This window comes from Heterodontus francisci, chromosome 14 (assembly GCF_036365525.1).
Source record: "Heterodontus francisci isolate sHetFra1 chromosome 14, sHetFra1.hap1, whole genome shotgun sequence".
Classification (NCBI taxonomy): Eukaryota; Metazoa; Chordata; class Chondrichthyes; order Heterodontiformes; family Heterodontidae; genus Heterodontus; species Heterodontus francisci.
In genome coordinates, this window is record NC_090384.1 from 68,193,905 (window position 1) to 68,211,920 (window position 18,016).

Consider the following 18,016-nt stretch of genomic DNA (forward strand, 5'->3'; position numbering starts at 1 on the left):
GATAAAAGCTCTTTTAGTACTGTGGCAGGTGTAGAAACCTGAATGGAGAGATTCAAACAGGAAGTTTTGGGAAAGATGGTCACAGATTTGAGGGGCAACAACACATTCAAGGATTTTGGAGAGTGTTACGACCACGCAGGACAAAGTCCCCCAATTAAAATATATGATTCTGATTGCGGTGGAAGCAACACACTGTTAATTCAGTCCCATTGCTCCACAGGTCGCAGCATATTTCTTTAAACTTTCAAAATCAGAAAAAGCAACCAAATTGAACAATCCAGTTATCCCCGAATGAAGCGGACCAAACCAGGTATCTTTAGAAAGCAACAAATCAACTATTTATTAAAAAAACTAAAATCTTAAACACTATTAAGATAAAAAAATCAAAAGACCTTATAACTTCTTATTTAAAAATCTAACTCCCGCATTTGCATACATATACTCAAGCTAACAGTCGTTTGGTTTTTAATTAGCTGACCGAAAAAAAAAGTCTTTGCAAGTTAGGTTCCTGATGAATGGAGTCTTCCAATGTAGAAACAGTCCAAGGTCGCTTGAAGTCTTCACGGTGGTCCGATGTGAAAAGGAAGGTCCTTCAAAGATAGGAATTTAGCAGTTCGGCTGTTGTAGGATTAATTGCCCCTTCAGTAATGAACACAGCAATACCGATACTTTGTTAAGAAAGAAAAGCTTTTCTTATTTCCTTAGGGAATTAATTCGGCTTGTTGCTTTGTAGAATCTTCTTGCAAGAGAAAGAGTTGGAACTGCTACTTCCTTCAGTTGCTGGAACAGTCTCTTTGCCCAAACCAGTCTGTGTCAGCTAGTTTTCAAAAGTCAAACTGCAACATTGAATCAAATGACCTCTCTCTTGCTGCTGTTGCTTGGCAACCAGAATGCACTCTGGCAGACTAAGTCTCTGGAACTTTCTGTCTTAAAGTGGCACTGATCTTTTTACAGTCTTAAAAGCACATACAATATTTTCGAGGATAAAAAAAAAGACCGTGACAAGAGGAAAAAGAAGTAGGAAATAGGGCAGTAGTTTGCAAGGACGGTGGGCCAATGGTTAGTTTTTTGAGCAGAGGGGTGTGACAGCAGATTTGAAGGAGACAGGGACAGTGCCTGAAGAGACAGAATCATTAACAATATTACCTAAGAACCAGGAAGGGAAGTTGGGTGGTCAGTAGTTTAGTGGGAATAGGAGCAGGAGGTGGATCTCATGGACAAAATGACCTTAGAGAGACCATGAGGGGGAGATAGGAAACTAGAAAATGAGATGAGTTCAGGGTTAGAGCAGAGGGTAGCTTTAGAAGAAGTTTGGCCTCGTAGGTGAGTGGGAGGGAAGTGGCAGAGGCAGCTAATCGGATGGGCTCAATATCAATGACAAAAATGTCCATGAGCTCCTCGCATTTATAGTTGGAGCTGAGGGTGGACGAGATAGGGGAGCGGGGTTTAAGAAGACGGTTTTAAGTAGAGAAAAGAAGCCTGGAGGTTTCTTTAAAATCCAGGATGATCCTGGGATACTGAGCAGTTTAAGCAGACAAGCAGGACCTGAAGGTGCTTTATGTAGTCCAGCCAGATCTGGTGATGAATGGCTAAACCTGTTGTCTGCCATATCCATTTAAGTATGCGTCGTTTGGACTTAAGGGAGTGCAGTTAAGGGCCCTACCAGGGGAAATGGACAGGGTGAGAGGGAGTAATTGTTTTAGTGGGGATGATGCCATCAAAGGCAGAGGTGAGGCTGCAGTTGAGCAAATCAATAGCTGCAGAAATGTTGTGGTGAAAGGAGGATCAAAGGATGGGCAGTTGGGATTTTGAAAGGGCAGCTGTAAATGAATTGTGAGATACTTTCTTTCCAGTGGTGGACACAGAAGGAGGAAGAAGGAAGCATCAACAACATGGCTCTAAGAGCAGGACAGAGGCTGGGTACTCTGTGACAAGCGGCTCACCTCCTGACTCCTCAAAGGATTGCGACCATCTACAAGGTTTACATCAGGAATGCGACCTTAAAAAAAAATTACTCGTTTGAATTGGTAAAACCACAACATACTGAACAACCTTTGCAGATTTTCCCACATTCTGCGAACACATAAAAATAGATATTTATCATCAGTGTGATAAAATTAGATTGTGCAGTGACCCAAGAATTATTGTATCAACATAGTTTACCATGCAACAGCATGATATAGAAAACTTGTAATAGAGGGGCATATTTTAAATACATTATTCTGGGAATTAGATCTACACAAAATATTTTAAAGTATTTGGATATACATGAATTATAGTTTTATGAAATTTGGGAAATAGATTAGAAAGATTATTAAAGTTGTAGGCCAAATTTTAAATCCATATTAGGCTGACTGTAAACTCTAATGTATTTAAAGTCCTTGTTGCTTTAGTAATTCCTTCAGTGTGTGTGCACTGATCTGGGAGTATCTGCTAAATGGAGTGGCATACTATATAGAGGGGAAATGGGAATTTGGTGAGAGTGGGAATTCGGTGGAGAAGGGGAAGGAGGTACTAAGTGCTTTAAGCCAAGGGGCAACAGTAAATATATAAATAATCAAAGTAATTAATTTGATCTAAAGGGACAAAATTTAAATTAACTAGATAGAGGATACCAACATTAAAGGGATTCAAATTACATCAAATAAAAATTTGGAATATATAATCAAATATCTGTTAGCTGATACTAAACTAAAATCATATCTATATCAGAAGTAGATAGACTTTTAAGCAAAATAATGGAACAGCTGAGACCTATTGCCTGCAACTCCTGTGCTATGTGGGAACTCCAGGATTCTTCATGTGTCCTTGATAACTCCTTGTTCAAGAAGCGTCTCCAGTTGCTCAAACTCAAGCTCACGGTTTCTTTCAGCTTGAGGAGTGGCTGGAGTCACTATATGGCATATGAGAGGTTGAGAATTTCCTGGAGTGTATTTGGAAAAGTATGGGCTACTAAATTAAAGTCAAATGATTTGTTAGAGGTAAATCATATTTGATAAAGTAACAGAGGGGGTTGATGAGGATAGTGTAGCTGGATTATCAAAAGATGTTTGACAAAGTATCACATGATAGACTTGTTAGCAAAATATATGGTCCTGGGATTAAAACTGGCCAATGGACAGAAAACAGAGTAGTGGCGAATGGTTGTTTTTCATACTTGAAGGGAAGTTTTCAGTGATTTTCCCCAGGTGTCTATATTAGGTCTACTGTTCTTTTTGATATGCATTAATGTTGGTTGTGCTTGGTTATACAGAGCATAATTTCAAAGTTTTCAAACGATTTGAAACTTAGAAATGTAGTAAACAACAAGAAGGATAATAGACTTCCGGAGCACATAGACTAATGAAATGGGCAGACATGTGGCAGATGACATTTTATGCAGAGAGGTGTGAAGTGATACATTTTGCTGGGAAAAGTGAGAAGAGGCAATATGAACAAAATGATACAATTATAAAGGGGGTGCAGAAACAGAGAGATCTGAGGAAATCTTTGAAAGTGGCAAGACAAGCTGAGAAGGCTGTTCAAAAGCACATTGGATCCTTGGCTTTATTAATAAATAGAGTACAAAAGCAATCAAGTTATGCTAAGCCTTTCTAACCCCAGCTGGGCTATTGTGTTCAATTCTGGGAACCGTACTTTAGGAAGGATGTCAAGGCTTTGAAGAGGGTTTTTTATTCCTCCATGGGATGTGTGCGTGCTGGCAAGGCCAACATTTATTTCCCATCCCTAATTGCTCTTGAGAACATGATGGTGAGCTGCCTTCTTGAACCGCTGTTAGGAAGGGAGTTCCAGGATTTTGACCCAGCAACAGTGAAGGAGTGGTGATATAGTTCCAAGTCAGGATGGTGTGTGACTTGGAGATGGCGGTGTTCCCACACTCCTGCTGCCATTGTTTTCTAGGTGGTCGAGGTCACAGGTTTGGAGGGTGCTGCTGAAGGAACCTTGCTGAGTTCTTGCAGTGCATCTTGTAGATGGTACACACTGCTGTCACTGTACACCGGTGGTAGAGGGAGTGAATGTTTCAGGTGGCGGATGGGGTGCTGATCAAGCTGGCTACTTTGTCCTGGATGGTATCGAACTTCTTGATTATGGTTGGAGTTGCACCCATCCAGGCAAATGGACTGGATTCCATCATACTCCTGAATTGTGCCTTGTAGATGGTAGACAGGCTAAGAGTAGTCAGGTGAGTTAGTCGCCGCACAATTCCCAGCCTTTGACCTGCACTTGTAGCCGCAGTATTTATATGGCTGGTCCACTTAAGCTTCTGGTCAATGGTAAGCCCTAGGATGTTGATGGTGGAGGATTCAGCGATGGTAATGCCATTGAACATCATGGTTGGATTCTCTCTTGATGGAGATGGTCATTGACTGGCACTTATGTGGCGCTAATGTTACTTGCTACTTATGAACCCAAGCCTGAGTGTTTCAATTCAGGTCTTGCTACATGCGGGTATGGACTGCTTCAGAATCTGAGGAGTAGCGAATGGTACTGAACACTGTGCAATCATCAGTGAAGATCCCCACTTCCGACCTCATGTTGCAGTGAAGGTCATTGATAAAGCAGTTGAAGATGGTTGGGCCTGGGACACTACCCTGAGGAAGTCCTGCAGTGATATCCTGGGGCTGAGATGATTGGCCTCCAACAACCACAGCCATCTTCCTTTGTGCTAGGTATGACTCCAATCAGTGGAGAGCTTTCCCCCGATTCCCATTGACTTCAATTTTGCTAGAACCCTTTGGTGCCACACTCAGTCAAATGCTGCCTCGATATCAAGGGAAGTCACTCTCACCTCACTTCTGGAATTCAGATCTTTCATCCATGTTTGTACCAAGGGTGTAATGAGGTCTGGAGCTGAGTGGCCATACGAACATGCGAATTAGGAGCAGGAGTGGGCCACTTGGCTCCTCGAGCCTGATCTGCCATTCAATAAGATCATGGCTGATCTGATTGTAACATCGACTACTGCCTACCCCCGTTAACCTTTCACCCCCTTGCTTATCAAGAATCTATCTACCTCTGCCTTAAAAATATTTAAAGACTGTGCTTCCACTGCCTTTTGAGGAAGAGAGTTCCAAAGACTCACGACCCTCAGAGAAAAAAATTTCTCCCCATCTCTGTCTTAAACAGGCGACCCCTTATTTTAAAAAGTGACCTAGTTCTAGATTCTCACACAAGGGAAAACATCCTTTCCACATTCACCTGTCAAGATCCCTCAGGGATCTTATATGTTTCAATCAAGTCGCCTCTTACTCTTCTAAACTCCAGCGGATACAAGCCTAACCTGTCCAATCTTTCCTCATAAGAGAACTGCTCAATCCAGATATTAGTCTAGTAAACCTTCTCTGAACTGCTTCCAATGCATTTACATCCTTTCTTAAATTAGGAGACCAATACTGCACACAGTACTCCAGTGTGGGCTCACCAATGCCCTGTATAACTGAAACATAACCTCCCTATTTTTGTATTCAGTCTATCTTGCAATAAACAATAAGATTCTATTAGCTTTCCTAATTACTTGCTGAACCTGCATACTAACCTTTTGCGATTCATGCACTAGGAGATCCAGATCCCTCTGCATCTCAGAGCTCTGCAATCTCTCACCATTCTTTCTTCCTCCTGTCAAAATGGACAATTTCAAATTTTCCCACATTATACTCCATTTGCCAGATCTTTGCCCACTCACTTAACCTACCGATATCCCTTGGTAGCCTCCTTATGTCCTCTTCACAACTTACTTTCCTACCTATCTTTGTGTCATCAGCAAATTTAGCAATCATACCTTCAGTCCCTTCATCCAATTCATTTATATAAATTGTAAAATTTTGAGGCCCCAGCACACCACTCGTTACATCTTGCCAACCAGAAAATGACCCATTTATGCCTACTCTCTGTTTCCTCTTAGCTAGCCAATCTTCTATCCATGCCAAAATGTTATCCTCTACACCATGAGCTTTTATTTTCCGCAATAACCTTTGATGTGGCACCTTATCAAATGCCTTCTGGAAATCTGAGTACAGTACATCCACCGGTTCCCCTTTATGTACAGCACCTGTTACTTCTTCAAAGAACTCCAAAAAATGAACATTTTGACTCTGCCTGATTACCTTGAATTTTTCAAAGCTCTGCTATAACGTCTTTAATAATAACTTTTAACATTTTTCCTAAGGCAAATGTTAAGCTAACTGGCCTGTAGTTTCCTGCTTTCTGTCTCCTTCCTTTTTTGAATAAAGGATTTGCTATTACGTTTGCTATTTTCCAATCTAATGGAACCTTCCCTGAATCTAAGGAAATTTGGAAAATTAAAAAACTAACGCATCGACTATCTCACTTCCTTTAGGACCCTAGATCGAAGTCCATCAGGACCTGGGGTCTTGTCAGCCCGCAACTCCAACAATTTGTCCCTGGTGGAACCTGAACTGAGCACTGATGAGCAGGTTAACTAAGAGGAAGTGCCGCTTGATAGCGCCGTCAACGACACCCTCCATCACTTTGCTGATGATTGAGAGTGGCAGTAATTGGCTGGATTTGATTTTTTGGACAGGACGTACGTGGGCAGTTTTCCACATTGTCAGGTAGATGCTAGTGTTGCAGCTGTACTGATACAGCTTGGCTAGGGATGGGGCTAGTTCTGGAGCACAAGTCTTCAGGACTACAGCTGGGATTTTGCCAGGGCCCAAAGCCTTTGCTGTATCACAGCAGGAAGCAGAGATTTACTAGAATGGTACCATTTACCTCCGGTGAAGGACTTCAGTTATGTGACGAGACTGGAGAAGCTGGGGTTCACAGAATCACAGAATTGTTACAGCACAGAGGGAGCCATTTGGCCCATTGTGTCTGCACCAGCTCTCTGAATGCATAATTCACCCAGTGCCATTCCTCTGCCTTCTCCCCATAATCCTGCACATTCTTCCTTTTCAGATAACAATCTAATTCTCTTTTGAATATCTCGAATGAACCTGCCTGCACCACACTCTCAGGTAGTGCATTCTAGACCTTAACCACTCACTGCGTGAAAAAGTTTTTCCTCATGTCGCTTTTGCTTCTTTTGCTAATTACTTTAAATCTGTGCCCTCTCGTTCTCGATCCTTTCATGAGTGGGAACAGTTTATCTCCATCTACTCTGTCCAGACCCCTCATGATTTTGAATACCTCCATCAGATCACCTCTCAGCCTTCTCTTCTCTAAGGAAAACAGTTTCAATTTCTCCAATATATCTTCATAACTGAAGTTCCTCATCCCTGGAACCATTCTTGTGAATCGTTTCTGGACTCTCTCCAGTGTTTTCACATCTTTCCTAAGGTGTAGCGACCAGAACTGGATGCAATACTCCAGCTGAGGCCGAACTAGTATCTTATACAAGTTCAACATAACCTCCTTGCTCTTGTACTCTATGCCCCTATTAATAATGCCTAGGAAACTGCTTAACTGCTCTCTTAACCTGTTCTGCCACCTTCAATGAATTATGCACATATACATCCAGGTCCCTCTGCTCCTGCACCCCCTTTATAATTGTACCCTTTATTTTATATTGTCTCTCCATGTTCTTCCTATCAAAATTAATCACTTCACATTTCTCTGCATTGAACTTCATCTGCCAGTTGTCCACCTATTCCACCAACTTGTCTATGTCCTTTTGAAGTTCTACATTATCCTCCTGACAGTTCACAATGCTTCCAAGTTTCGTATCATTTGCAAATTTTGGAACTGAACCCTGTACACCAAGGTCTAGGTCATTAGTATATGTCAGGAAGAACAAGGGTCCCAACACTGATCCCTGGGGAACTCCTGTACAAACCTTCCTCCAGTCCAAAAAACATCCATTAATTCACCATTGTCTGTTTCCTGTCACATAGCCAATTTCATATCCATGTTGCTACTGTTCCCTTTATTCCATGAGCTTTAATTTTTCTCACAAATCTGTTGTACGGCACTGTATCAAATGCCTTCTGGAAGTCCATGGACATCCAAATTGCCCTTATCAATCCTCTCTGTTACTTCTTCAAAAAACTCCAGCAAGTTAGTTAAACACGATTTTCCCTTAACAAATATGTGCTGGCTTTCCTTAATTAACCCGCATTTGTCCATGTGCCTATTAATTTTGTCTCGAATTATTGTTTCTAGAAGTTTCCCCACCACCGAAGTTAAACTAGTTGCTGGGCCTATCTTTACACCCTTTTTTGAACAAGTGTAGCATTTGCAATTCTCCAGTCCTCTGGATTGTCTCCTTACAGCAGAAAGGTTAAGAGGAGATTTGATTGAAGTGTTCAAAATCATGAACGGGCTTGATAAATAAATATGGAAAAACCTTTTCAAGTGGCAGAAGGGTTATTCATCAGAGGACATCAATTTAAAGTGATTGGGAAAACAACCTGAGGCAACATGAGAATACATTTTTTTAACTCACTAAGTTATGATCTGCAATGCACTGCCTTAAAAGGTAGAGCAAACAGATTCAACATTCACATCAAAAGAGAACTGGATAAATATTTGAAGGGAAAAAAGGGTTATGGGGAAGTTGGGGGTGGGGGGGAATGGGACGAATACTAGAGCCTACGCAGGCAAAATGGGCCATTTGGCTTCCTTGTATGCTTTATTATTCTATAATGTTATTAAACATATTACTTAGGAAAGATAATGGTATAATAGAAGCGTTGCTCAGAATGCACAAAAGACAGATTTACCACAGTAGCCTCTGACAAGAAACGTGTTTACCAAACTACGCACAAAGACATCGCGTCTTTAAAACAGGACTCCGGTCCCGTTTGAAAAGTGTTGATTTATGTCGCTCCCCTGTTTTCAATTTCTCTCTAATTGACGAATCAGTTGTGTCTGAAGACTGCCATCATTTCTCTTCTTGAACCATCACCCTTGGTTTCGCCGAAATAACCTGATGGCAGCAAAGTTCCTGATTGCCCTCTGCTCCGCCCACTCACAGACTGCGCCGCTGCGCAGCCATTTTCAGCCCTCAAGTGGACGGGGCCGCGCCATCGCGCAGCGCGCTTTTTGATTGGACAGTCAGACGACATTTCTTTCTGTGTGACAGTGAACGTCAGTGGGAGGATTCTCCTTACCGATTGGTTTATTTTTTTTCGGAGCGGGTGTGGCTTTGTCGGAAGAACGCCGGAATCTTTGGGTTCGAAAGGGGCGGGAAGAGAAGGAAGGCGGAGTCGCCGGATGATTGACAGGTTTGATTTGTCTCGGCGCAGAAGGTGCTGGGATTGTCAAAACAAGCCGCATCCGTCGGTTCGGAGGTTTGACCCGTACAGGCGACGGCGCCATCTTGGAGAGTCGGGCTTGTTGCTGTTCTTTCCCGCCGAGCTCTACATATACTGATATATATTTTTAAACTAAAGTAAATGCTTTATATCAGCGCCCTCTTTTTATGTTATTCTCAACAATAACTTCTTCCGCTTTAATAACTACGCGTGGTAGATTTATGAAACGATTGGGTAGGTATCAATATTATGTTTTCTTCTCACTCTATTTTATTTCATAGATGAGGAGGAAGGGAGTTTGTACTGCGGCTGGGCCCTGTTGCTGTATGTTTTTGCTCCTGTAACTGCAGAGTGGAGGTTGTTGCTGTCCCACTAATGTTCTCCACCCCTCCTGCTTTTCTGTTGGGAACACCGAATGGGTAGGAGCTCCCTTATAAACGGAGTGTTTTTTAAAAAAGTATTTTTGTCCAGCCGCTTTCTAATACATTTGTCGGTAAGTGACATTGATTCATTTCTGAGTTGCTTTCAGAGGGAAGGTTGAGGCTGTCAAAACATAGTCTGTTCTTCAGACAACAGTACGGGTTTGACTCCGTACAAAATTCACATCTAAGCAATAGCTTTATTTTATTAAATATTTAATTTTGTAGCCGTATTTTTTTTTTTACTTTGTAAGTTGTAGCAAATTATAAAAGATGACCATTTGTTGCTCTGAAATAACCAATTATGCACATAGGAAATTGTTGTTTTCTGGTAAAATATGGTACACTAACTTCTAAGTATGTGTGGTGATGTGAAATGTACTTTATACAGCATTAAATTATGAGTTCTAGATTTGCTGTGTCATGCTGCTACTTTAAAGTTTTCAGTTTAACATTTTGAATGGAGCTATGTTTTGTTGCTTTGCAAGCAACTTTGTCAAGTTCTGTATTAAAAATGATCAGTCCTTGAAGTATATATGTATGGTGTGTATATATTTCTTACACTGCCTTATAATGCATGTTCAATAGACAACACCATTATGCAGTCATCAATATTAAACTGTACCTTCTATACTTAATTGGTAACTTGTTCAAAATGCATCATAGATTAGGAATGCGTAATAAAATTATGATTTCCACTTGTCAGAGAAAAGAAGATCTGAGGCCCACAATTCTGTATTCGAGCATCAATTGTGGTGACGTTCATTAGGTGTAATGCAGATTCCAGTTTGTAGTGAAAATGTTTTGGGGAATACTGAGTAACTACCAAATGTTTAAAGTCTTGAAAACTAAATTTAACCTGTAAAATGATGGAAACTGAGATAAATGCTGAATTAAGACTTTTGAGTATTTTAATTTAGTTTAGAGATACAGCACTGAAACAGGCCCTTTGGCCCACCGAGTCTGTGCCGACCATCAACCACCCATTTATACTAATCCTACACTAATCCCATATTTCTACCACATCCCCACCTATCCCTATATTTCCCTACCACCTACCTATACTAGTGGCAATTTATAATGGGCAATTAACCTATCAACCAGCAAGTCTTTTGGCATGTGGGAGGAAACCGGAGCACCCGGAGGAAACCCACGCAGACACAGGGAGAACTTGCAAACTCCACACAGGCAGTACCCAGAATTGAACCCGGGTCGCTGGAGCTGTGAGGCTGTGGTGCTAACCACTGCGCCACTGTGCCGCCATATTTCCACTTGTAAGTACAATACCAAATTCCCAGTGAAGAATAGCCAGAGCCAAAATCAGTTCCAACTGTCCAGAGATCCACCCATAATAATGTCTAGTTGAGTCACATGTTGGTTCTGGTATAAATCATAGAATGGTAACAGGACAGAAGGAGGCCATTGAGCCCATGCTGGCTCTCTGCATGAGCAATTCAGCTAGTCTCTCTCCCCTGCCCTTTGACCCTGCAGTTTTTATTCCTTCAAGTGCTTATCCAAATCCCTTTTGAAAGCCACAATTGAATCTGTCTCAATCACTCTTAGTGCATTCCAGATTGTAACTAATCACTTTAAATAAAAAAATAATAATTTTTTTCCTCATGAAAAATGGACCTGGTGCAGAACCTAATGTGTTGGGCTATGTTTCCGTTAGTTTACTGGTGTGTTTGACCTTTCTACTGCCCACTTTCATCCCCTTTCCACAATAATAAATAATTTGTGGTTTGTCTAGACTCTGTAGAACTAGTTTATGTGCCATCTGCTCTAACTTTCAGATTGTGAGCATAATATAGGAATTATGTGGTGTACTTTTGGAGCCTGAGTGGTTACCATAGACTGACATAATTGAAATTATATTGAATACTCTTAGCACTACCGGGATCAGAGTTGAGTGAATTTTTTGTGCTGCTGCTATAGCTAACAACGATAAGTGAGGCATCAGGTCTTGCATCCTGTTGCCTTAGCTACACTAAAGCATAATGCCTGGAAGAGCATATTTCTACAAATTTTAATGAAAGAGTAACCCGTGAGCTTGGGGTTCTAATTTCAAGTTCAGTTGCTCATCTTTGTTGTACAAAGGCTGAATTGCAACATTCTGCTGCACATATTTTTATCACCTGTATAATAAAAGATATGTTTACCTGTGATTTCTCTGGACCAATTTTCAATTGTTTACCTGCAAACATTTTTTGTGGGATGCTCCCTTTTGTCTGGTATGGTATTTGATTCTTCTGTTCTGACCACCTTCTAACAAGATTTGTATTTCACAGAGCTCCCAACTCAACCATGGACTGGGTGAAAGCAAATTAATGCTTTGACTCACTGACCTTTGGACTTGCAGCCTTAATGTTGAAAATTGCAATGTGCCCTATCTCGGTTCAGAAATAGCTTGGGTGTAAACTAATCAGATTTTTTCAAAACGTCTTGCTTAAATTTTATGCTCTAGTTTAATGAGATATTTTACTTTTTAGGAAAATTTTTAATTTTTTTTGCTTACTTGGATAATGGTGTCAGAATAGAACATTATAAACAATGTTCTATAATTGTTGGCATCTTGCTCCTGCATGTACACATTCTGAATACCATATTCACAGGATTATTTTAAGGCTACTTGAGTTCTAATACTTTTATATACTAACAAACCAATAATTTAAATTGGTAGTTTAGATTTCCAAATCAAAACTTTGATTTACTTGTTATACAATTTGATATTTAATAGATTTCTAGCTAATGAACTCTGACAATAGTAGTGATGTAAACATTAATGTACGTTCTTGTGTATGATTATCTGATTCACAACTTTCTACGGAATTATTATATACTGAAATAGGATGAATCAAAGCTATTGATGTTTAAATTCAGAAACTGGCCACCGGAACAAAGATCCCAGAAACTATCCTTCCATCAATATGGAGTGCCAAGTTAAAAGCAGGAAAGTGTATGACGCTGCTTTCTTTGTTCCTTTCCCTTCTCAGAAATCTTCAGTTCCATTCTGAGGTACAGATTCAAGCCGCTTGCTGGTGCTAAGCTGTTATGGTTAGATGTGAATATTGATGGTAAGCATTGTAAGGCTATTCCATCAAATATGTGTCACAGCTGAGCCAGATCAAGTCCTCACCCAACATCCATGTCTGCATTTCTTTCAGGGTTCTTTGGATAGCAATCAAGACTTTTTTTTTGTCCCCTCTAACATAGAATACCAAGGCCACTTGTAAGTTTCTTAGCACCTTCCTATCTTTAATCAGCTGACTCAATATAGGCTGGTGGTTGAAAGCATGACATTCCTTGTCTTTATAGCACAGCTGATTACTAAATAAACTTGGTGAACAATCAGGGAACCAAGTACATTTTTTTTGGAACAGATACTTTGCCGGTCAGAGAATTTACATTTAACTTATTTCACTGTCTTGTGGAGAATGGTTATTTTGGTCCTCTGAACGTCAGTGAGTTCTTCAGCTGACAGCAACTACTTGGCCGTTCCCTAGCATTACACTGCAAATTAATTTGATTTTCTTTTCAAGTCAGGAGCATCCAAGCTAGGAAAATTAAATGTCACTGTTTATCTTCTACTAAATGGTATTATTTGTAATATTTATACTATTGATTTCAGATGGAATATATTTCCAATGTGGGACCCAAAATACTAGGTATCTAGGATGGGGCATTAAGGTTTAAGTAGAACTGTGTATTAAAAAAAAATAATCCTTTGAGTGTCTTACATAATTGAGTGGAGGCCTATTGTTCTGGATTTCTTTTTCACTGCCAGCTTTCCTTCACATTCTCACCTCTGTCCTGAGTAATATTCATGAAAGTTAATTTCTTGATACATGAATTTTCACTGAGAAATGAAAATTCATGTTTCTTGTAAACTAGTTGAATGGATCAGTAGTAACTGTTTTCCAATCCCCCAGTGTGCTGTCCTTGTGTTCAAGGGAGTTAATAAAAGAACACTTTCAACTCTGACCACATTGTCTTAAGTTAGTCACTAGCTGCGTTTGGCTAATTGTGAATTCAGATGTGGCCAGTGACATTTTTGATTCGTAAATAGAAAGTGAGCAGCAGACTGTCGTTGGGTGTGTGATCTTAACACTCATATTTATACTGTGTGCATTTGCTGGTAAAATGGTAAGCAGAGTGAGCAAATGCTTCTTTACTTCGGTTATTAAATGGTAGATGTTTCAATATACATGAAATACATTTATATGTAGTGTGTGTATGTAAATTTTAATGCATGTGTTTAAGTGTCACCTGTGGCTAATCAGTGATTTCTATTGGATAACACTGAACTAGGAAGCAAATTGACACTAACTTAGGAATTGTAAACATTTCTTTTTTTCTTTGCTTCTCAAAATAAATGCTGGACCTACCAATTTTGGAATCCTTCCATTTTCCATTCTAAAATTAAGTTCCTGTCTTTTTATGCCAAATTCCTCTAGCAAAAGATATTGGCCATAAGCTTGTATAAGTCATCTTTATTCTCCCTATCCCACCCACCCATTGCTAGAGAAAGTTCTGCCTGTTGCTTTGTTTTAATCCATCTGTAGTGCAAAATATTGATGCAGAGTTGTTTACACTGAATCGGTTTATTTAGTTACAGCATGGATCTGATGAAGGATGTTATTTGCTGTCCAGTGTGTGGCAAGTTTATTGATTTTAAAATACAAAATAAAACTTTTACCTGTGACGGAGCACTCCTTTTTTTAATGGTCAATATTTATTTGTGTTTGGACTCGTGACTTTAGAATAATGTTTCATGAAAATTATTTGCATTTTTTATATTCACATTTTTATATGGCAATTCAAGATTAGTTCTATTCAGTAGTCTACTTTTAAAATGTTATAAATTTGCAGGATTTAACCTCTGGGATTCTAATCAAATAACTTATCTTGCCATTGGGAAAGTATGGAGAATGAGCTATTTTTCAATTGTTTTGTGATCCTGCTCATATAGGGACTATTATATTGTGAACTTTACTTCTAAACTTAGGGTGTACACTCCTCCTTATGTGCGCATTGATGAGTAGGCACAGGAGCACGTGATCTGCGAACTTTCCCAAAGAGGATCCACTTTCTTTTAAAGACATTTAGGAATGTTATTTCCACTGCTTTAGTTAGGGCATTCCAGCTTTGAATTTTTTTAAAAAGTTGTTCGAACATTTCCTTTGTGCTTTTGGTAATTGCCCTCCAGCTACAGATTACCTGACTGAATGGTGGAAATAGTTTTTCCCTATTTACCTGATCAAAACTCCTCGTAACTTTCACCACCACCTCTGCTGTCCTCTTTTTGAACCTTTTCTGGAAAGTAATCTAAAAGGCTAATGCAATTTTGGCCTTTATCTCAAGGGTGCTGGAATAGAAAGTGAATGAAGTTGTGCTTCAGTTGTGTAAGCATCTTGGTCTCCCCCCATTTGGAGTATTGCATTCAATTCAGGGAACTGCACATCAAGAAGGATACGTCGTCATGCAGCTCGTCCAGCACTGGATGAGCAGAAATTTCCTTAAGCTAAATATTGGGAAGACCAAGACCAAAGTATTTGTCTTTGTTCCCCACTACAAACTCCCTTCCCTAGCTATCGACTCCATCCCTCTCCCTGGCAACTGAAGGCTGAAATGGACAGTTTGCAACTTCGGTGTTGTGTTTGACCCTGAGGTAAGTTTCCAATCGCGCATCCATGCCAAAAGACTGTGTTCTTCTGCCTCTAACATCTTTCGATTCTGCCCCTGCTTCAGCTCTGCTGAAACCCTCATCCATGCCTTTGTTATCTCTAAATATGGCTATTCAAATGTACTGCTTGCCAGCCTTCCATTTTCCACCCTCCAAAAACTTCAGCTCATCCAAAACGCTGCCCTATTCAAACTCTCACCAAGTCCCATTTACCCATCATCCCTATGCCCGCTGACCTACATTGGTTCCAAGTTAAGCAACCTTATTTTTTAAATTCTCATCTTTGGTTTCAAATCCCTCCTTATCTCTGTAACCTCTTCCAGCCCTGCAACTTTCCAATGTCTGCGCCCCCTCAATCTGCATCCCTCATTTTAATCACTTCACCCTTGAGGGCCATGCCTTTAGCTGCTGAGGCCCTAAGCTGTAAAATTCCCTCCCCAATTCTCTCTGCCTTTCTACCCCTCTCTCCCTTTAAGATGCATCTTAAAGCCTACTTCTTTGATCAGTCTTTGGGCGTCTGTCCTAATGCCCCCGTTATGTGGCTGAGTGTCAAATTTTGTTTGATCCTGTGATGTGCCTTGGGATTTTTACTATGTTAAAGGTGCTATATAAATGCAAGTTGTTATACTGACCTTGGGGTGCCGTGCAGATTTACCAGAATGATATGGGGGCTTAAAAGATTACAGATGAGGATAGGTTGCATAAACTTAACTTGTATTCCATTGGCCCAGGTTTTGCTGTTAGTGGCAAAGTGATGGTGCTCGCCACTGACCTTGAAGAAAGCTGCCCACAAAGATCTAGCGATCTCTGTGGCATGCATTTCACCTTTCCTGACATTAATTTCATTGTGGCGTCCATTCAAGGGGATCTCCAATGTCCAGCAGCAGTGATGTCATCAAGTGGCTAAGCAGCTAATCGGATTCAAGAATTCTCACAGGCTGCAAACCAGGAAGTTAAAAGCACTGATTATCCTTCACTTTTTAATCATTTTGCAGACAGCACAATAAAGATTGGGACATGCACATGGGCTTAAGGTAAAAGCTGAAATATCGTAGACTTAAATTTTTTGTTTAAAAATCTATGGAATTTTATCATGGAGAAATTTGACATTCCACAAATATAAAATTTTAGCTTTTCAGGGCCAGAGAGATTGTCAGCAGTAATTTTAAACTTGGTACACTGTTAACCCAGTTACACATCATTCAATAAGGGATAATATTTTTAAGGGTCTTTCTTTGCTTTTGTACTGTTAGTACAATTCCTACTTTTTAACAGCTTTATCAATTGGAGCTTTACCTTTAAAGTTTTGTGTATCTGAAATCCTAAATCTCTCATTCTAATTAGTTTTACCATTTAATGTACATGCCCCTCCTGGTTTCCAAAATGCATCACCTCACATTTTTTTGCTTTGAATTTTATTTGCCATCCATCTGCCCAATCTGCTAAATTGTCTGTTCTGAAGTTTTCTTTTGTCTTCAACCATATTCCCTATTTTTGTCATATGTAAATTTTGATGGTATGTCTATGCCAAAATTATTAATTCATATATATACAATGATTTTACATTGCAAATATGCAAAATGTGTTGAATGTGTGAAGATTACTTGCAAATTATAAAGGCTTGTATGTAGGATCGGCATTGCAACTGTGATCCATGTGTCAACTCGATACTTCCTTATAGGCAATGCCACTGGATATATATTCAGTTCTTAAATGAGCAAGAACCACACCACAGAATTTCCCATAGTTTGATGTGAATTGGCAACCATATTCTTGAACTTGTATAATGCCTTTAATATAGCAAACATTACAAAGAATTACCTAGAAATTATGACAAGTTTGTTTTTGTGTTTGTCTTCCTCATGAGCTGTACCTCCCTTTCTCTCTCTCTTCCCTCCCCCCCCCCCCCCCCCCCCTTTCCTTCAACCACCTATCCAACATATTAATGCTGGCATGATTTCTGCTTCATCCACCAGTTCCAGAAGTCCATTCAACTTCACAACCTACTGTATATTTAAAAAAAAAAAATTCTTCTGCTCTGTCCTAAATTTCTTGCATATGTCTCCTTATTCTAGACCACTGGACACAGTCTGTTCCAATCTGTTCTGTCCCATCCCTTCATAATTAGGTTGCACATGTTTGCAACGTTGTTTTCCAGTTCTCCGAATGTAAAGTATTACCTGTTCCATTGGTGTGAAATGTTGCAGCCACAATATTTACTGCTAAGAATTCCTATTGTAGTACAATTGCATGTTGCTTAATTTGAGGTAATAACTATTAACTACTTAATAGATCACTTTCATTTATTTAACAAAAAAAAAGTATTTATCAAATAGTTTTGCATGTACAAGCTCAGAATATACAATAGCTGATGTGAACAAAAATAGCCTCCAAATAGATTGACTCCATTATCAATAACATAGAATTACATAGATACTACAACACAGAAACAGCATTTGGACCCAACTAGTCAGAATGTATTTATCCTCCAGTCACGCAGTAATCCCAATCCTGTGTGGTCGCTTTCATAGAATCATTGAAATTTACGGCATAGAAGGAGACCATTTGGCATATCTTGTCTGTACCAGCTGCAAAAAGAGCTATCCTGCTTTCCAGCTCTTGATCTGTAACCTTTGTAGGTTATGGCACTTCAAGTGCGTATCTTTGTTCAGCATCTCTCTCTCCCCATTTCTTTCAAC

At 39.8% G+C, this 18,016-nt stretch overlaps 1 protein-coding gene and 1 long non-coding RNA gene across 8 annotated transcripts in view; one reads left to right on the forward strand and one right to left on the reverse strand.

Moving 5' to 3' along the window:
- Positions 1-373: 373 nt before the first annotated feature.
- On the reverse strand, positions 374-8,954 carry LOC137377318 (uncharacterized). Its single transcript, XR_010976389.1, has 3 exons — positions 8,682-8,954; positions 5,537-5,616; positions 374-1,999 (listed from the first exon to the last, which is right to left on the reverse strand). It is a non-coding gene; the product is annotated as an uncharacterized lncRNA (long non-coding RNA).
- A 242-nt stretch (positions 8,955-9,196) lies between these two features.
- ppp6r3 (protein phosphatase 6, regulatory subunit 3) overlaps positions 9,197-18,016 on the forward strand; it is a 153,673-nt gene continuing 144,853 nt past the window's right edge. For 3 of the 7 annotated variants that reach the window (XM_068046408.1, XM_068046412.1, XM_068046413.1), the window contains exon 1: positions 9,198-9,449. The gene's annotated coding sequence lies outside the window, so the exon portion shown is untranslated. Of the gene's footprint in view, positions 9,450-12,627; positions 12,709-18,016 lie in introns of all 7 variants that reach the window. The other 4 variants (XM_068046414.1, XM_068046415.1, XM_068046409.1 and 1 more) reach the window with 3 other exon arrangements.